The sequence below is a fragment of the Aethalodelphis obliquidens genome, unplaced genomic scaffold (assembly GCF_003676395.1).
Source record: "Aethalodelphis obliquidens isolate GAN/ISIS:26980383/991018 unplaced genomic scaffold, ASM367639v1 scaffold24, whole genome shotgun sequence".
Lineage (NCBI taxonomy): Eukaryota > Metazoa > Chordata > Mammalia > Artiodactyla > Delphinidae > Aethalodelphis > Aethalodelphis obliquidens.
Genome location: NW_020837968.1, coordinates 6,809,270 through 6,831,539, shown reverse-complemented (window position 1 = coordinate 6,831,539; position 22,270 = coordinate 6,809,270).

Genomic DNA, 22,270 nt, shown 5'->3' with positions numbered 1-22,270 from the left:
TGTGTGTGTGTGTGTGTGTGTGTGTGTGTGTGTGTGTGTGTGTGTGTATGAAATGGAGCAGGACCCTATGGTCCTCCACCTGCCTTTTGTCTATAGAAAAACTTTAGCTAAAGAATAAGTTTAATCAGAGAAGTGAGAAAATACAGGAGCAAAAGAGAGCAGTCAAACAGGACAAAACAATACTAGTTTAGTCACTAAGCAAAGTCAAATACTTTTAGTTCTTCCTCAAGGACTATAGATAATATTCTGAGCCATATCCTGTGAGCTGTTTTGTAGATACTGAAACCCTCATCAGGTGGAAGAAGTTAACTAATTATGACCAGACTGTACTCATGACATAAGTTGTCACAATTCTGAGACCTGGCCTCAAAGAAATGGAAACAAACCGACCCTGCAACTGAAGACTAACTGTATTTAAAACAGCCAAGATGATGCTAATCAGACCACCACATGACCAATTTCAAGATGACTGTCAGAGCTGACTGTGCTGTTTCTGTATGTAGCCCCCACCCTCTGCCTATAAAATCTCTTGCCCACTGATTGTCAATTCGTGGGGGAGTCGGCCTTTGTACTGGAGCTCCCTCCCATGCCAGTTGCCAGCCTCCAAAATAAAGCAAACTTTCCTTTCCAACAAACTTGCCTCTTTATTGGCTTCAGAGCAGTGAGCAGCTGGACCCCACTTTTGGTAACAGTTTTTAGCACCCAATGTGGGGCTACTGTGCTCTCAGACTGGGTCATCCAGGTTTCCTGGAGTAAAGCCACTGGCCACAGCAACGTACTGGGATGGTTGCGTTGATGCCCAAAGTGAGGCTGTGCTCTTGTGATATCTGGCTCCCCAGTGTTTTCCAGAGCAGAGCTGCCAGCCACGGCAGCACTCTGGGATGGTGACCGTGAGCCCACCGCTCACGGTCATGGCCCAGAGAGGGGGATTTGGGGGGATGTTCCTAGCATCTGCCGAAACCATTTGTTTCCAGTGGCCTCCCTGTTTCTCCTCTTCAAGGCACTGCTGCCAACTTACACTCTTCTTTGGTGTAATGGAAAGATGCATCTGGATGAGCCAATGAGCTCCAAGACTGAGTAAGTCCGTCCACCAGTGTGCACCTGGGCAAACTTCTCTTTTGAGCATGAAGTGCTATTTGGACATTTTGCCAGTTGGTTCTGATGTCTGTCTGCTGTTGAGGACAGTTTGTGAGCACTGAGTGTTTTGGGGTATTTGTGTCAATTGGTTCTGATGTGTGTCTGCCATTGAGGACCATTTGTGTTGGGAAATTATTTGTTTGGGGCTCTGTATCGGACATCCTCTTGAAGGATTTGTGACAGTTCTGTCTTCTGGTGTGTGAATGTGTATTCCATTTGTGTGATTGGTATTCTTGCTGCCTTGTGTAAAATGGGAAATTCAGGTTCAATTCATTAGAAAACTTTAAGCTATGAATTAAATATGACTAAAGAAAAAGAAAGAAGTTTTTGTTTGTTTGTTTTAACATTGTGTAGCCAACTGTACTCTTTAGATTCTTGAGGAAATTGGATAAGATGAAACTATTTTGAAAATCCAAAACTGGTTCTTTTTGCATATGCAGTTAGAGAAAGCTAGCTTGATAAAATATTTTCTTCAGAATTCTGACCCTGAGAGAATAAAAATATGCCTAGGAGAAAGCTTGAAGTTAACTCTTATTGTGTCCTTGAAATACAAGAATCAACAGAGATACAATGGAGAAAAGACAGTCTCTTCAATAAGTGGTGCTGGGAAAACTGGACAGCTACATGTAAAAGAATGAAATTAGAACACTCCTGAACACCATACACAAAAATAAACTCAAAATGGATTAAAGACCGAAATGTAAGCCTGGGCACTATAAAACTCTTAGAGGAAAACATAGGAAGAACACTGTATGACATAAATCTCAGCAAGATCTTTTTTGACCCACCTCCTAGAGTAATGGAAATAAAAGCAAAAATAAACAAATGGGACCTAATGAAACTTCAAAGCTTTTGCACAGCAAAGGAAACTATAAACAAGATGAAAAGACAACCCTCAGAACGGGAGAAAATATTTGCAAATGAATCAACCGACAAAGGATTAATCTCCAAAATGTACAAGCAGCTCATGCAGCTCAATATTAAAAAAACAAACAACCCAATCCAAAAACGGGCAGAAGACCTAAATAGACATTTCTCCAAAGAAGACATACAGATTGCTAACAAACACATGAAAGGATGCTCAACATCACTAATCATTAGAGAAATGCAAATCAAAACCACAATGAGGTATCACCTCTCACCGGTCAGAATGGCCATCATCAGAAAACCTACAAACAACAAATGCTGGAGAGGGTGTGCAGCAATGGGAACCCTCTTGCACTGTTGTTGGGAATGTGAATTGGTACAGCCACGATGGAGCACAGTATGGAGGTTCCTTAAAAAATGAAAAAGAGAACTACCCTATGACCCAGCAATCCCACTACTGGGCGTATACCCTGAGAAAACCATAATTCAAAAAGACACATGCACCCCAATGTTCATTGCAGTACTATTTACAATAGCCAGGTCATGCAAGCAACCTAAATGCCCATCGACGGACAAATGGATAAAGAAGATGTGGTACGTATATACAATGGAATATTACTCAGCCACAAAAAAGAATGAAATTGGGTTATTTGTAGAGATGTGGATGGGCCTAGAGACTGTCATGCATAGTGAAGTAAGTCAGAAACAGAAAAATAAATATTGTATATTCTTTTTTTTTAATTTACTTATTTTATTTATTTTTGGTTGCCGTTGGGTCTGCATTGCTGTGTGTGGGCTTTCTCTAGTTGCAGCAAGCAGGGGCTACTCTTTGTTGCAGTGCATGGGCTTCTCATTGCAGTGGCTTCTCTTGTTGCGGAGCATGGGCTCTAGGCTCGAGGGGTCCAGTAGTTGTGGCACGCAGACTCAGCAGTTGTGGTGCATGGGCTTAGTTGCTCCATGGCATGTGGGATCTTCCTGGACCAGAGATCAAACCTGTGTCCCCTGCATTGGCAGGCAGATTCTTTACCACTGTGCCACCAGGGAAGTCCCTAAACATTGTATATTAATGCATATATGTGGAATCTAGAAAAATGGTACAGATGAACCAGTTTGCAAGGCAGAAATAGAAACTCAGATGTAGAGAACAAAGGTATGGACACCAAGGGGGGGAAGCGGGGTGGGGGGCAGGTGGTGGTGGGATGAATTGGGAGATTGGGATTGACATAGATATACTAATATGTATAAAATAGATAACTAATAAGAACCTGCTGTATAAAAATAAAATAAAATTCAAAAAAAAATCAACAGGGATACAGCTCATTGGGGTGGAGAGCAGGTAAGGGGTATGTTGAGGGGAGCTTTAGTGTGAAGCCTTGGCAGGTGAATCAGGGCTACATAAATCATTGTGTAAATGGTAGGTCACCAAGAGGATGCAGTGTATACCCACGTGGTTTGAGAGGTCTGAAGACTGAAAGAGGAAAAGTCTCAAAGAAAAAACGCGTCTTTCTTTTTAATTGGGATATAGTTGCTTTACAATGTTGTGTTAGTTTCTGCTGTACAACAAAGTGAATCAGCTATATGCATACATATATCTCCTCCCTCTTGGACCTCCCTCCCACCTTACCCCCCCACCATCCCACCCATCTAGGTTACCACAGAGCACCGAGCTGGGCTCCCTGTGTTATACAGCACGTCCCCACTAGCTATCTGTTTTACACATGGTAGTGTATATATGTCAATCCCAATCTCTCAGTTCATTCCACCCCACCCCCCCAGGCTGCATCCACATATCTGTTCTCTACGTCTGCATCTCTATTCCTGCCCTGCAAATAGATTCATCTATACCATTTTTCTAGATTTCACATATATGTGTGTCTTTGAAGGCATAGGGAACTCTCCACAGTTTGCAAATCATTCAGATTTGAATTTGATTAATTGCTTCCTAATCCAAATTATCAAATTGCAAGTCCAAATTCAAACCATTTTCAACTGCTGAGGGCTCGTTTTTGAACAGAGCTGACAATAGAATTTGTGGGTTCCTAAATCATTTTGCTTCCTCTTTTCCCATCTAATTTTCAGGGATGGTTCCCTCATAGCACTGTGATGGGACATACGTTTTACTTTATATTATATTTAAAAAACAAGTAGGTTCCTGTCACTGCAGGAATAAAATTAAGTTCTTACATTGGTGTTTGCTATTTGAACCCCTCCTACCAGAAAAAAAAAAAAAGAAAAGAAAAATTCAGGATCTTAATACCACCTACACATACTTATAAATAAAGCACATGCACACATTTTGTTATAAAATACAGCATTTGTAGCTCAGTTTCAACAAATATATTTTAAATGATATCTTTCAGATCCATGATATAGCTGTCATGTATTAATGACTATTAAACTTGGACCACAGCCACTGTTTTCAGCCCAGTGGCAGCAGCAATAACAGCTGGTTGTGAAAACACTGGTCTCTAGCCACCCATTTGCTGGCTTTTTAACATGTGACTGAGGCAGAGAGTTGTTAGAATTCACAGACTCCATCCCGTACACCCCTTTTTTTTGCCATTGCCTGTGTTTGCACTGTCGAAGCACAGCTATTGGCTTTTAGACTTTGGCACCCCCAGGCGCTTAATACGTTAGTTGAGGTTTTCTGGAAATTTGCCCACCCCAAGCACAAGAGAAGCTCCTTGCTTCTCAGTACTTTCTTCAAGTCATTTAAATACAGAACTGTAGGGATTCCTGACATCGTCTAAAAAAAAAAGATGCACAGACAAAAACCAACCCTTTTTTCTCTGCTCTCTGAAATATGATGAACGTTTGAACAAACAGGTACAGGGATTTGATTCAGACTAGAGTTTCAAACATGAATTCTTGAAGTACAGACTTAGTCTGTCAAAATTTAGTGACTTTTCTGACTTCCCAATCTTCTTTGATAATCTGCATGACTGTCTGGTTAAGGACCATTCAAAAAACCTACCTGACCTGGTGATTTTGGTCACTTAACAGTTTGAAATCTATGGAAATAATGAGAGTTTGAAGCAGTGTTTTAAAAAAATTGCACAAATTATGAGCTATATGATAAGCTACCTCACATCCTGTTTCTAAGTGGTCAGTTTTTCATTCCTCTGGGAAAAATAAGGGAAAATAACCCAAATTGATTTCCTTTACTCATAAATTGTAGGGTTATTTTGATACTTAAGAAACTGGAGAGTAAACAAATGGATTATTGCAAAGGTCGTAGCAGTACTTCTGTGCCTGGTAAAGGCTTAAATTTTATAGTAATACATATTGGATAATAGCACACAACTAGGGACATCACAGGCAATTTAAAGTACAAGTGAGTTTAGATTAATATAAGTAGGTCTTTATTAGAGTAAAATGCAACAATCAGATTATATTTTAAATAACAGGGAGATAGGAAATGATGACAACTGTGAACTATATAACATAGAGCAGAACAAAATACACAAAAGTAAGGAACTCAGGGAAATGTAGTCAGCACTTGTAAAATGACTGGCTGCAGTAAAACAGGAAGGCTTACCCTTTGTGCTCAAGCAGTAAACACTCAGAGGAAAGGGAAAAGCTAAAAGAATCTGTTCATGTATTACTGTGAACTTCGATTGAATTGCTAAGTGTAGCTCTGCCTTGGTGTTGCTCCATCACAGCCTCTGTTCTCCATCAGGTCATTTCTGAATCTGATTCTTTCTTTTACCAGGATTAGCTATGACAAAACGTAAATAAATCTGTGCATGAGTTGAGATTGTCCTAGACCAAGGTTAAAATTCCAGGGTGATTTTCTTTTTTTAAGTTCTGAAACAGAGCTGTTTTGCCATTTCTGGTTCAAATTGACCCTTCCAATTTTTTATCAATTTTATGAAGGTTTCTGAAAAGGAATTTTGGTGGAATTGTAAAATAAAGATTTGCAATGAGAAACTCAGATGCCTTAAAGAGTGTAATGTATTTTCCCATAATTAAATTCATTTTATATCATATACCTGATTCTCTCTGCTGTACAATGACACAGAAACTTGGTCATTTCCAGTTAAATTGTGTTATTTTCAGTTATTTCACAGTCATGTCAGATTATCACTCCAATTGTGTTCAGTAACATTTCCATTTTCTACTTTCCGCCCTTCTGAATTTCATGCTAAACATCTAGTGGCTTACAAAAATACCACTCATATTTGTGGGGAGGGGAAAAGAGAAGACTCCTTATTGATTTTTCTTGATGCTATATTAACAGCATTTGAGATATAATAATTTCTATCTGATCTTTGGACATTTGTCCTGTCTTTACTGCAATATTCTAGAATGCAGCCCTGTTTTCTTCAAACCCAGCAGGATAGTTCACGTGATATCTTTTGCTGTGTGGACAGCTGTCCCAGCTGCAAACATTGCCACAGGTCTACCAGCTTCCTCACTGCCAACTTTGCCACTTTATCTGTTGGACACTGTGGAGTGGACTGTTGTATCCTCCTTTGACCCAGAGTTGTAGGTGGAGACTTGCTCTGCCCCTTGTTATATTAACTAAACAAGGAAGCCATCAGACCGCAGTGCCTCTAATGTCATGAGAGCCTACATAAGCAAGTGAAAATCTAAGCTTGTAAATGCCTCAAGTTTACAAAATCAAACCACTAAGGACAACCAATCATAGTTAACTAAGCTTTAAGCTTTAGCTAATCAATACTTTCCCTTCTTTGCTTCTGCACCTTCTCTATATATGTCTTCCCTTTGGTTCCTGTGGGGCAAAGCACTGGTCTCCCCAGATTCAGTAGCTTACCTCACCACTACCTTTCAGTGTAATAGTCAGGGTTCTACAGAAAAACAGAGCCAATAGGAGACATATTAAAGAAACAATTCCAGAAACCCCAGACCCAATTTGGAAAACTCATCCTTAAAATTCTCCTTTTCTAGAACCACTCTCAATACTGAAATAATTCTTACCAGAGAACAGAGCCATTGTTTTATAATCATGTGATTATGGGGCTGAGAGATCACATGATGTGTCATCTGCAAGCTGGAGACCCGAGAAAGTCAGTGGTATAGTTTGATGGCCTGAGACCCAGGACTTCTTAGCACAGAAGATGGATGTTCCAGCTCAATCAGTCAAGCAGAGAGAGGGAATCCTCCCTTCCTCTACCTTTTTGTTCTGTTCAGGCCCTCAGTGGATTGGATTAACTCACCCACATTGCTTTAATCCAGTCACCAATTTATATGTTAATCTCTTTCAGAAACACCCTCACAGACAAACCCAGAAATAACATTTAATGATATACCTGGGCATCCCATAGTCCAGTCAAGTTGAAACATAAAATTAACCATCACAATTCCCACCCCTGTCAACTAGGCACTGATACGTATTGCCTTAAACCATACTTAATCTCCAAAAAGACACACTATCAGGGTCATAACATGATATAAATGTCCTGTGTACAGCTGAAAACACACTGATCACTTCCCTAGAAAAAGAAGTAAAGTTCTTGTGTGTCGTTTCCTTGATATCCCATAACCTAGAAACTATTATGTAAAATTAACAATACTTAAATACTGTGATATAAAGTCAAAAGATCTTATGTTACATGGTAAAGGAATAGGAGGCAAAAATGAAACAAAAGCATTTACACACACATATATAGAGTATACTTGTACAACAATTGAATACACACACACACACACACACAAATGTTTCCATAACAAGGTAAAGAAGGAAATACTTGTGACAATTAGAGTCCTTGTTTCTGTAACTAACCATGTGGACATAGCTGGTATTTATAGCTACCTTTCTCTACTACCCATTCTAATTACCCTTTGCCTTCAACAAGCACCTCAGCTAATCACAGTTCTTTCCTGGTGGACTGACACATACCTTCATTCCTGAAGAATCTGGGTCATTATTAGCCCTGCCTGTGTTGGGTTGTTGTAGTTTCCCACTGACCTTAATCACAGGGCACGGTAATACTAAGAGACACCCTAAGTGATCTCCTGTATCCTAGACATACTCTTCCTTACCTCTATTGTGGAGTAGTAGTCCAATTTCCCTTTAGTAGTCAGGATCACTCACCACAGCCATCGCCTTACCTTCCTTTTTGCTTGTTGATTCAGAGGCATGGGGAGCCCAAAATGACTGGGTGACAGTCTTAATTTCCAGTTCAATGGGATCGTTGTTGTGTCTCCTGGAACTAAGTGCTCTAGGTCGGCAGATTATACAATCCTGGAAACACAAAATAAACATTTTGCTAGTGGGTCACTGGGAGTAATAGTGAGTGATGTCACTCTCATTTCCATTCTGCAATTTCTGGGCCTGTGAATCCTGACTATGGGAGAAACAGTACCAAATATTGGAAACTGATTTATAGCATTAAAAACCTTCTGTAGGCCCTTGCTCCAGCCCTGCAAGTGACTGCACCTAACTGCCACTGTAACTGAGTCTTCAAAAGGCCATTCTATCATTCTATTAAACCACCTGCTTCATGTTGGTGGGAAACATGGTACAACCAATGAATTCCATGAGAATGAGTCTGTTTCTGCACCTCATGTGCTGTGAAATGAATTCCTTGATCAGAATCAATGCTGTGCGTAATACCGTGATGGTGGCTAAGGCACTATGTAAGTCCACAGATTGTAGTTCTTCTCGCGGAGGCCTTGTGTGCAGGAAAGGCAAATTCAAATCCAGAATAAATATTCCAGAAAGAACAAAATGCTTCTCTTTCCATGATGGAAGTGGTCCATTGTAATCAACCTGCTACTAGGCAGCTGGAGGATCACCCCAGTGATTTTTGCTGTATCAGGGAATCAGTGCTGGTCTCAGTTGCTGGAAGATTGAGCATTCAGTAGTGACCACAGCTCCATCAGCCTTGGGAGTAGAAGTCCATGTTGCTGAGCCTAAGCATAACCTCCGTTCCTGCCACCATGGCCATTTTGTTCATGAGCCCATTAGGTAATGACAGAGGTGGCTGTCGGTATCCATAGAGGTTAATCGGTATCCATAGAATGGGTCATATTATCCACTTGATTGTTAAAATCCTCCTCTGTTGATGCCACCCTTTGGTAAATATTCACATGGGATACAAGTATCTTCATGCGTTTTGACCATGTGGAGAGGTCTATACTCAAAAGTCTTTTCCAAATATCCTTGTTACTAATTTTCCAAAAATATTGCTTTCATGACCCTGACCACCCAGCCAAACGTTGTCCACAGCCCATGAATCAGCTAACAACTGCATGTCTAGTCATTTCTCCTTCCAAGTAAAAGGAACCACCATGTGTACTGCTCGAAGTTCTGCCCACTAGGAGGACTGCCCTTCACCGTTCCCTTTCTGTGGTGTTCTAGAAAGGGGCTGTAAGGCAGCAGCTGTCACTTTCTGGTAGTGACTGCATATGGTGCAGAACTACGTATAAACCAGGCCTGAGTCTTTGTTTTCTTGTCAATTAATAGTAGGGAACATCCCATGAGGCCACAGGTACAGATTGGGAGAGAGAAAGGCAGTGTAGCAAGGATGGGGACCATGGGTATTTACACTACTTCATGGAACTTGCTGGTGCCTTAATGTCCTGCTCAGACCCAATCATGCTTCCATTTGAGTATGGCTATTCATGCCAAAATGTATGGCTTGATTTCTCAGATAACACCCAGGTCATGATGGGCAGCTCAGGTCACATGGTAACTTGATGGCCCACGGCTAAGTGTTCAGTGTCTACTAAAGCCCAGTAGCAAGCCAAGACCTGTTTCTCAAAAGGAGAATAGTGACCCACAGGGGATGGCATATCTTTCCCTCACATCCTAAGGGCGTGCACTGAAATTTATTATAGGGGCTTAACAAAGCTCCAAATAGCATCCCTGTCTGCCATGGACACTTGAAGCACCATTAAGTCTGCTCGACATTATGGCCCAAGTGCCAGAGCAGCCTTCACAATAGAACATATCTAATACAGAGCTTGCCTCTCTTCTGGACTCCACTCAAAACTTGCAACTTCACAGGTCACTCAGTATTGGGCTGGAGTTAATATCCAAATGGGGAATACGTTGCTTTCCAAATCCAAACCGGTCCGTAAGTATTGTGCCTACTTTTTGGTTGTAGGAGTGGCAGGTACACCAACTTATTCTTCATCTTGGAAGGGATATCTTGACCTGCCTCACACCACTGGACCCCTAGAAATTTCACTGAGGTAAAAGGCTCCTAGATTGTAGTTGGATTTATTGCCCATCTCATGACACACAAGTGTCTTACCGATAAGTCTAAAGTAGTTGCTACTCCTTGCTTACTAGGTCCAATCAGCATAACGTTATCAATGTAATGGACTAGCGTGGTATCTTCTGGAAGAGAATGACAATCAAAATCCCTACGAACTAAATTATGACATAGCTCTGGAGAGCTGAGCTGTGTGTGATTTTCAGCAATTTCAGGTTTGCATCTACAAGAAAGTCTACTTCAGGGCTACATAGAATCAGGTAATTTACACAGTACTTGAGCTGAGAATTTTAATCCCTGAGTTTATCCTTTCCTCTCATTATTTTGTCCAGTGACATTTGGTGTGAACCAGCCAAACTTACTATATTTATTAGTTTTCGAAAAATGTTTAAAAATATCATATATACTTTCACCCAGCTTCTTGCTTCTTACAAGTGGTTGATTAGGAGTAATAATACAGGTATTTGCATACCTCTACTGCCAAATCCCACCATGAATGTTATGGACTATCAGAGTTCTCTTTATTGCTATAAATAAAGTCACTTGTGTCTTTACATCAGGTTAGAGGGCCAACTCCAGAAAATCCAATTTGGAAAACTCATCTTTAAAATTCTGTTCCTCTGGAACTACTCTCAATACCAAAATCTATATTAGTCAGGGTTCTCCAAAGAACAGAACAGTACCTTATAATACTTTTATTATCTGTCAACGTGTTGGCTTATCCAATTATGGAGGCTAAATCCCGTGTTCTACCATCTGCAAGCTGGAAACCCAGGACGGACAGTGATATAGTTTGGGGAAAGCACCTGTTTTACTCAGTTTGCCAATTCAATTGCTAATTTCTTCTACAAACACCCTCACATACACACCCAGAAATCATGTTTAACAAGATATCTGGGCATCCTGGAGCAGTCAAGTTGACACATAGAATTAAGCATTACACTCAGTCCTTCATAGCTGTGACCACACTATCTTAACTCTCTTGTTCACTGACATATTTTGAAAAGTGGTCTATGCTTATTGCCTCTACTTCCTCACCTATAGTACATTCTCTTGTCCATTTTATTCTCTTCCCATTCCTATGCCATGAGCAGCCCATTTTCCCTTTCCCTCCTCACTTCAAAACTGAATGTTTACTGCAAAGTCACCAATTATGTTTCATTTAAAAATCTGTGTATAGATTATATGATTGGCTTTTTCTGGACCATTAGACACCGTTAACCACTACCCACTTCCTCAAATTACTTTCCTGTCTTGCAACTTTGTGGTAACTAACTCAACACCATTTTAGCGGCCATTATTTCTCATTCTCCTTAATTAGTTTCTCTACTATTCTTTTCCCTTAAAGGTTGATGTTTTCCAAACTCTGTCCTTTATTATATGTGTATTCTAAGTGAATCTTTAATTGAATCTTTATAGACTACTACCATTCCCTGAACATTCTACCATCTTGACAATATTCCCGTGGTTTTCTAATGCTGTAACCTCATTTAAAATATAACTGGAGAGCTTATTAAAATCTATAAAAGCCTATTACAACATTACCCTAAATAACATGTCCTATTTTGTTTTCAAGTCTTTGTAATGTATATCTTAATAGTGATTATTTCCTAATCTTACATGCTAGTCACTTTTGCTTTCCATTACAGAAATTTAACAATCAATATCCATAAAACTTTCAATTAACCTAAAAATAGATGTGAATTCTTGTTTTCTACTTTATGTGCCATTGTGGACCTAGAGTCTATTAACAGATATTGTCTTTGTAAATAACAGGCTGTATATTTATTTACTGCACACTGTCATAGTAAAGTATATTGTATCCCACATGTGTTAATAGTAGTTTTATACACTTTACTAAACACATGTGAAACGGAGTTTGCTGATGAGCACATATTCCTTTAACAGATAACATGCTGCCAGTTACTCTTACAACTGCAGTATAACTTTAAGTTAAATATACAAAAAAAGTTGTTTAATAGAGAGATAGTAATATTGAAGAGATAATCAGTATCTATGTTTCTTCTTCAATAATACTTTCGAACTGTAAACCTTGGAAATGCAAACAGAAATAATAAATTACACATATATCAATAAAAAAGAATATGGATGCTCTAAAAATGGATGCTATGTTAAGGGGATGGCAGAAATGTTGTGGATTTTAACTAATGTGGACTTATGTTAAATCTTTTTCATTTTAGGGAAAAAAATCCCAAAGTATCTTCAATCTGGATTTATTTTTGACATTCATACAGTGTTACTTTCAGCTGTTATAAATGCATCATAAATTTGACCCCATTTTCTTGTATAACGTGAGAGACTACTGAATATTGCCTATATCATTATTTTTACAGTTTTTGTAATATTCTTTCCAAATTTTGTGCAGTTTCTTGCCATTAATGTAGATTCTAAAATATTGTCTAAAGCCCACCTAGAAATGCCTGGATTGAATTAAGATATATATCTTAATTCAAGACATATATATTTGAATGAGTTTAGAAATAAATGAGGCAGGTTTGCTGGTGACATGGTTATCTTTGGGAATGAAGACAGGATTTCTATCTAAATTAAAATTTGAAGAAATTAATTGTAAATATCTCCATAATAAGATAATGAATAAATGCAGTATTTTATTAAAAGATAGCTTTAAAATTCACAGGTTTCCTTGAAAATCCTTTGAAATTGTCTGATTATGCTTCCATAGACATTATGCTAAAGTAATATTTATTAGACAAAATAAATTAATCACTGGAGAAATAATTTAAGGTACTTGAAATCTGAGTAAATAGTATTCTAAGGCAATGGTATTAAACTGGGTAAAAGGACTTGTTATTTAGTGAAACAATTTCAAAGGAAACTATGTTAGGCTCAGTCTGCTAAGACATGAAGCTATTTTCAGTGGCTGGATGATTTGAAATGTTGATTGCCAGCCAAGTAATAGATTAAGTCCTTTAGGAACACAGATGAATCAGTGGTGAAGTAATAAGCATAATAATACTTAGCACTTTTAATCTTCAAAATATTTTATAAACATTATCTAATTAATCCATACATCAATCCCATGAGACAGATGAAGATCATTCTCATTTTACTGATGGTAGAACAAAGAATACTATGTGCAAATGCTAAGTCAGAGAGCATAAAATGTTGATTTTGTACCACTAATCTCAGAAATTTAGGACTTTTAAACTAATTGCAAATTCGAGGCTCTACAGATGATTTAAGTTGATTTTTAGAGATTAAGTATATGATTCCTGAAAGGTGGTACACTGTAGTTAGCATTATATAAATACTTAACATAAAAATATAATTGTTTATTTTAACTGTAAAGGCCATTTCACTATATTATCCTTTCAAATTACGGCCAAGATTCTGAATTAATTATCCTTTTAATATTTTGTGCTTTACTATACTTCTTGTTCAACTATAATTATGGTTGATAATATTTAAACTTTCTTCATCCTCATCGTTTTTGGATGATTTTAAAATTACACAGAGAATACAATCTCACTGTAACAAATGACACAGACCTGTGGCAGCAAGACCAGAAGCCTGGAAGGTCATACCAACCACACACACACATTTGGAGGGATTCCATTTATTTTCTTGTACATCTTTATAAAGAAGTAGTAAGATATTTTACCCTTTGCTTTGTCACTTGCTTTTTTCACTTAACGATAAAGCTAAGCCCACCTTGCCATTACTTCACTCCAAATCCTCCAAGGCCTTCAATGTTAAGTCCTTTCCATGTTCTCCAAGGCCAATATGAGTCTGCCTCTGTTTCCTCTGGTCTCAGTTCTCACATCTTTCTCAGCTGCATGATCTGTTCTGGTCACACTAGTCTCCTTGGAAATCGTCAAGCTTGCTGTCACCTCAAGGCCTTCAATTTTTATATTTACACCTCTCTCAGGTAACTACTTGCCTTATTATTATTTTAAATTTATTTTATTTATTTATTTAATTTATCTATTTTTGGCTGTGTTGGGTCTTTGTTGCTGCGTGCGGGCTTTCTCTAGTTGTGGCGAGTGGGGGCTAATCTTAGATGCAGTGCACGGGCTTCTCATTGCGGTGGCTTCTCTTGTTGCGGAGCACGGGCTCTAGGTGCTAGGGCTTCAGTAGTTGCAGCGTGCGGGCTCAGTAGTTGTAGCTCGCGGGCTCTAGAGCACAGGCTCAGTAGTTGTGCCGCACGGGCTTAACTGCTCCGTGGCATGTGGGATCTTCCCGTACCAGGGCTTGAACCCTTGTCCGGTGCATTGGCAGGCAGATTCTTAACCACTGAGCCACCAGAGAAGTCCCCATTATTGTTTAACAACTTAAATCATAATGATGATGCATTTGGCCTCCAGAAAAACAAGTAATCACACCTCTTTCTTGGCAAAAGTAAGACTCATTTGACCTTTTACTGAAGGAGTGCTGTTTAAACACAATGAAACTTTTCAGTAGCTAATCTCATTTTTAACAAAGATGGCAGAGTCCTCGGGCTTATTTCGTCTTCTTAATGGGTCGTCATGAGTGGCCAGAGCCCCACTTGGCAGGGTGTCACTGCCACTATCCCATTCCCTTCCTATTTGGAGAGGCTATTTCTGACTACATTATCTAAAAACAAAACAAAACAAATCTCGCTTCTCACTCCTTACTGTGACTTACCCCTCCTCTTAGCACTTACCAAAAACTGATAGATAATATCTGTTGATTTATTATCTTTACCCATCATCCTGCTAATATCAACCAATTAATAAGTGTAGATATTTTTGCAAACTTTGCATTTCACTGACCACTAATAAATTGGAGATTATTTTCATACATGTATTGCTGATGTTTTTTTCTGCAAATTTTTAGTCTGTCAAATTTTCAAAATGTTTAAGACTTTTGTTTGCTAAATAAGAAACTTTTGTCTATAATGTGAGTTGGATTTTTCTTATTTTTTGTCATAGAAGTTAATTTTTAATATGCCAAAATATACCTATTTTTTCTTTTGTTACCTATGGGATAGAGAGGTGTTCCTTACCCCCATAGTGTATATGTAGTTCCCTATCTTGTAAGTTTTTTTTAAAAAATTAATTCCTTAAGTCATTTTGGTATTTATATTAAATTGTATTGTAACATGGGAGCCTTTTATCTTCTTTTTAACTGGCACTCAGCAATACCATCACATTTATTAGCTGAAACACCTTTTTTATTTCACTTAATGAAATTCCACCTTTGTCACACATTTAAATATACTGATATATGTATATATATTTTTTCATTATTAATAATATTTCTTATATCTGTACTAAAACAATATAATGGTGATTCGATTTCAGTTGTTTATATTATAGTTTGATATCAGGCAGTACAAGTCTCTTTTCAGAGACTTATTGACTATTCTTGGGTATTAAATTGTCTATATTGTTAAATGAAAAGTTTGGGATTATGAGTTTAAATGCATTCAGTTATCTTTATCAAGTTTTTAAATTTTTTTTCCTAAATCCCTGGTGACTTAGCCTGAGTCCTCTGCATAACAGAGCCTGCGACAAAGAATCAAAGGATGGATACTCTATATAGGAAGTGCAAATATATGGCAATAAGAATGGAAAGAAAAAATAGGAGTAAGGAGAGATGAGAGGCAATGGGAAGGGATGCATTGCCATGTTAGTTACTGATTTAAAACAAGTCCAGGAAAAAAAAAATAGACTGCTCCAAAAGATTTTACTGGACGCTAAGGACTTCTTCCAAAGAGGTTCACAGAGAAACTTTTTCTTAGTGTAATCCATAAAGTGGGGAAAAAAGGTTTATTCCACAAGTGATTAATTCCTCCATCTTCTCTGGTTGTCATAACCAGCCTTTCAGCAGCTATTTGGGATCATCCACCTATGCCCTGCAGTGTGGGGTTCAGTAGATGATGAACCATAATCCCAGGCATACAACCGGTTGGTCCAGCTACGAGCTGGTGATAGAGGAGAAACTGTCCTCCCATCCCCAAGTGATTCTATTATTTAGAGTGTAGATGGACCACAGTGGGAAGGCTACCTATATTCAGGGTCTTTTAACATAGATTTTTAATTTCCATCCTAAATGTCTCTCTCTTGCATTGGTCTTCAAGTTTTATATTTATTCTTGTCAATAAATATGTTTACTAAGGAGCCATTCATTTCCCCAGTACTTACACATTTGTTCTCATAAATTTGCAAGCAGTGTATTCTTATTTTAATCTCTTCTCTATAGATGTTTGTCTTATTTCTCACTCCCATTCTTTTCCTTTTTGATTGTCACTCTCTGTTTTTAATATTATAAGAGTTTTAGCTAATTCATTGCTCTTTTCAAAAAGAATCAGCTTCTGGATTATTCACCTTTGATTTTTTTTGTTTATTTTCTACATAATTAATGCTAACTTTTATTCTAAACATATTTTTAGTTTGTTTTCTTATACTGAAGTTAAACATTATAGTAATTTAGACATAGTCTTGTTTGAAGAAAGTGAGCTTTATAGAATAATGTCTTAACATTTCTTTTTATAATAAGCTTAAAACTTTTATGAGTTATTAGTCTAAAATAATGTTATAACCATCTGAAGAATGACTACAGATGATTACATTAACAGTATAAATTAAATTTACTTCTAGACATTGGAGAAACTTCAGTGAAAGATTTGTGTTCACTTTGAAAGTTAGGATACAACTAATGTAATAAGTATATATTAAAATGCCTAATAAATCTCAGTATTTCAAAGAAAAATAATAGGTACATATTTTCCAGAGTTTAAAAAGATACATCAGTTCACTGATACATCACTATTTCTAGTAGTAATTTTTAAAACTGTCTTTGCTATAAAATGTCCCATAATATTGAATCAAATGTGAAAGTATAACAATGGATATGAACAGAGAATTTATACAAATCACGGTCTAGTTATTTAAAAATATCTAATATTTTTAAATTAGATTTCCAAAATGTGCTCCGTGAAGGATTTTGTTCACTCACGAGCTCTTCCGTAAGTGATGTTTATATCAGCTGAGCTCTGTGACTTTACATGAACTTCCTCAGTGATTTTAACACCATTTCATAATTATTCTCTCTATATATCCTTTATAAATACTACATTTATTATGATAAATCATGTTATATTTGCTATATTTCCTCTAGTAAGTTTGCTTAAGTCTTCACTTTGATGAAATAAAATTTGTATTTTAAGGCAGGGCAAGAAATTAAACAAAATTCTCTCTGTGTGTCCATTTGGGCCTCCTTCCTCCCTTCCTAATGGCCCGTGTGCATCTGCATTACACACTAACCACAGCTTCTCAAAGATGGCATTGCCTAGGGAGGGTGGGAGGGAGGGAGACGCAAGAGGGAAGAGATATGGGAACATATGTATAACTGATTCACTTTGTTATAAAGCAGAAACTAACACACCACTGTAAAGCAATTATACCCCAATAAAGATGTTAAAAAAAAACATAGAAAACAAACAAACAAAAACAAACAAACAAACAAAAAAAGATGGCATTGCCTGCTTGACCTTAAAGATCTACTTTTTTCCCTGTCTTCTGAAAGGAATAGCATTCTTTCCTAGCTCTGTAGGGGGTCATGGTGACTGGCTGATTGCTTTGTATGTGCTTACCTGGACTATGGACATTGACAGTATACTATATAGTCTGTACAGTTCAAGAATTACTTCAAATTGATTTTTTTCGTCTAGTCTGTTTGGCAACTTAGCTAAAGATGAAAGTCAGATTTTTCTCTCCTATTTACTTTTTAGAAGCTATGCAGACTATAAATTGATTTCTCTTATAATTTTCCAAAATGTACTCTACTTTTAAAGCTCTTACTAGTTAGACATAAAAATTAAGGAATATATTTCAACCTTGATGTGTGTGTGTGTGTGTGTGGTGGATAGAAGAAGGGGTCACTGGAGAATTTCAAAATCTGACCCATTTTTCTCCTACAGTCTAATGTTTAACTCTCTTTAATCAACTTCGTTGAAGTCTATGTAAAAATCCCATTATTTGCCATATAAAAGCAATCTTCAGATGTAATCTATCTAGACAATCAGAAAAAAAAATTATCTTCATAATTCTAAAATTTTTAATTAAAGATATCTGAATTCCAAATAGATTTCTAAGTAAAAAAATCACACCACTCTAATGTTGGAAACATTAGCTAATGTATCTTATGTTTCTGATACATTCATATCCATCATTATTACATGAACAGTTATTTTATAATTATTTTAATGGTAATATATTTTTATAATTTTGTAAGTCACCTCAAGTACATTTTTAATTGCTTGATATAATAAACATAAGTATACATGTTAATAAGTCACTGAAAGCTCAGCAAGATTTACATTTCTTTTCTAGCAGAAAGAACTAAAGAAATCTTTAAATATATACGTCTAATTTTTGAACTTTGTCTTATAAATTTTTATTCTAGATTTTTTATTTCAGCATCTTATCTCCAGAGTCCCTTTTCTCTTAAATTATATATTTGAGGGAATCCTACACCTGTGATAAAGCCTCAAATACCTCAACCTCAGTCTGTTCCTGACTGAACTATACGTCGTGAAAATGAAGACATATTTTGATTTGCGATCATCTTAGATTTGGTAAAATATACCAATCTAGATCTTTATTTTTCTAATACTCTTGTATAATCTTTGCCACGCACTATGGATTTAGTTGAAGACAAGGTCATAGTAATGAAAAAATAAGTGACAAACAGAATAGGAAGAGAAAGAAGAGAGGTAGATGAGAAGCCAGATTGAAAAATGTCTTGTGGAAACAGTTGATTCAGAACTTCAACAACAAGATCGCAGAGTCAAAAACCAAATTTGAGGGAGTAGAATTTCACACAGGTATCTCAAGGATATGAAATGGAAATTGGTGGAACAAATGGGCATCCAAATTTGTAAGGCAAACACGTGACTATAATCACTTTCTTATACCAACTATACAGACTTTGTTCCAAAAAATATTTAAGGTTGCACACTAGTAAAATTAACTTTGGTGATAATGAGAAGAAAGGTTTTCAACAACTCTGTGATGGTCTGAGAGTATAAAAGCATTGTTACGTCAAATATTGAATGTGATGGACTTCAGCAATGAATGTTCATGAGAGGAGGCTTGCCAGGAAGATGTTTAAAGAGAAGTGATAATGGCTCAAAAACGTTGGGGGAAATCCCTTTTCTGCTGTGCCTAAACACAGAAATAATTTTATTCAAAAAAGAGATGTACGGCTCCTCTACACTGATAAGCAGAAGGCAAACTAAGTGTTGTAAAGAGGTATGTAGGCAAAAAAAGTAGAGACTTGGAATGTTTTAGTTAGAGAATTGAAGAAATGTGATATGGTTATGGTAGTCATCTGCAACTCACAAGCAGACAGAAGACACTTGGTGAAATATAGTGGAAGAAAAAATCCTTGCCAAAAACCAACGGAGGAAACGTACTCAAAGACAATACTGGGAACAAGTAGATAAGCCAAGATCCGAGACTCTTTATGATTAAGTGAGAAAGGTACCTGAAGGGAGAAGCAGACACCCAACTTGTGAACACAGGCGAAGTCAAGTTTACAGGAAAAGGTGAAGCTTTTGCCCTTGAAGTGCCTAGTTGCAGGTGATCCACAGAAGCTAGGCGAGGATGAATTGGAGTTTACGTAGCACACAGTGCATATACATTATAAATGATTATATTTCATTGCCAAGGTCCCAAAAAGCAAACTTGAAGAAGCAGATTGTGCATATAACTTACAAAGAAGTGCGCCTGGGAAAACTGATAAAGGTGTAGGGAAGGCTGGGCAAGAAAGAGGAAGAAGCCACAACCACACAAGTGTTTGATTTCAAGCCAGTCCCCTTACCTGGCAGAGGACTTCTGAAATGTTAGAAAGTCATTATTAAAAACTGCCCCAGGAAAACTGAAATTCCCAGGTGCTTTGGAGCCCAAGAGCAGACCTCTAAAGGTGCTCAGGTATCAGCCAATGGAAGGGAAAGCACATCCAAGCAGAGGAAGAGGTGCCCCTAATGTAAAGAGTGTTCGAGAAGATCTAGGTGAAGCACTAACAATGTCTGTTGCATCATTTATAGCTAGCTGTTCATGTAGCTGATAATAACAGTATCCATGTTACGCTGAATTCTGTTGTTGACAATAAAAATGGAGAAACAATTTTTCCACATTGTAAGGTTAATGGTTTTCAGGAAATTCTATTGTGGTTTTCACATAGTTCTGAGTTCTGGGTTTGGGGTCCTGAGAACCTCAAAGTATTGTGAAATACAGATTGTTGGTTATATCTGCATAATGATCTTCAAGAGAGGGTTAATTCAGGAAAGCATCTTTCCTTAATAATTAGGCTTTACAAGGCATATTATCTGTCTGAATACATTCTGAACTATACTATGTAAATTTTTTAGAGAGTGATTACTAAAATTTGGATGACCTTTACTTTAAAGCCTATTAGGAATTGGAAGCAAAACTATTATTGCTGTTATGTTTGTATCTAATTATAATTAGGGAGTGTAACCACAGTGTGTACTTCCTTTCACCTTTTGCATGTAGAGACAACCCATGGGTAAGCAGCAGCAGTAAAGCATCACTGTCCCAATGCTATTTATCTGAGAGGATCCTGAAAAACAGAATCTTTCCTTAGTGAGAAATAAGCAGGGACAATGGTACTAGATGGCAGTGATGGGTAGATATTTATTGGTTTCATACTTCAGAGAAAGTACAACTTACTAAGAGTCTTGGCTTCTTAGAAAGTTCTAGTTAATTCACAGTCTTTCCTTGATATAAAGTTAGTGTAACACAAACACACTAAAAAGAGAATGAATGTTTGGAGACCATGTCTTGATCTCTGAAATTCAGAAGACTGGTTCCAAAGTCCAAAATTTTATTGAGGGAAAAAGAGTAAAAGCCAATGAAATTGGAATTTGATAAACATGAGGAATCTATTACATATCCATGTGTTCTTGCTATAGGAATTTACTGCAGACAACTATTTTTTAATTTGAGCAAGACAGTCTAGTTCAGTGTTAGTTACTGGGGTGGTAGGTAGTTGTAAGGGATTGTTACAAAAAAATGGATGAGATGTCTCTGTCCTCAAGGAACTTATGGCCCATTTTGAAAAACCCAACGAATAGTCAATGCGAAAACAGTATGATTCAACATAAATTAAATGCAAGAGGAATCATTCAAAGTCAGAGTCACCCCTTGCTACTATTTGAAATAATATCTCATGAAATTATATACAGCACCTTGCCAAAGAAGGGTTCCAGAAGGGGAGGAGCCTAAACTTAGCAAAAGATCAGTATAGAAGACTGAGAAATAAGCAAGAAATCAAGGCGTACAAAGACATCCAATGAAAGTTGGAGGCTTTGCCAGTCAGTGTGGTGAGAAACAGTACCAAACATGCAGGTAGTCCCGAGGTGTAGTCAGCACAGCCACAGCCCCAACCTAAAGGTACAGGAATGAGAGCCCAGGCTTATCTGGGAGATGAGGGATGCTAAATGTGAAAAGGAAACATAGTGGCCATTTTTTCAGACTGAAATACACAGTCAAGTGCTTTTGTTCCAGGACCCCGGGGATACCAAAATCCATGGATGTTCAAGTCCCTTATATAAAATGCATAGTATTTGCATATAGCATATGCACACCCTCCCGTATACTTTAAATCACCTCTAGATTACATACGGTACCCATCACCATGTAAGTGCTACTTAAATAATTGCCTGAAAGCAGCAAATTCAAGTTTTGCTTTTCAGAATTTTCTGGATTTTTTAAAAAATATTTTTCATCTGCAGTTGATGGAATCTGTGGACCCAAAACCCATGGATATGAGGGCCAACTGCACCACATTTATTTGTCAGTTCTATTACTGTTGAACATTTGGATTATTTCAGTGTTATGCTCTTATACAGCAAGTTGCTGTGAACTTTCTCATACATACAACTCTGTGCACATATGCAAAAGTTTCTCTGTGGCATACATTGGCATTGGCAGGATGTGGGGTAAACATATATACATATTATGTGTGTGTGTATATATACATATATATATGTATGTATCAATATGTGTGTGTATGTGTGTGTAGGTATATGTTTTTATAAACACACA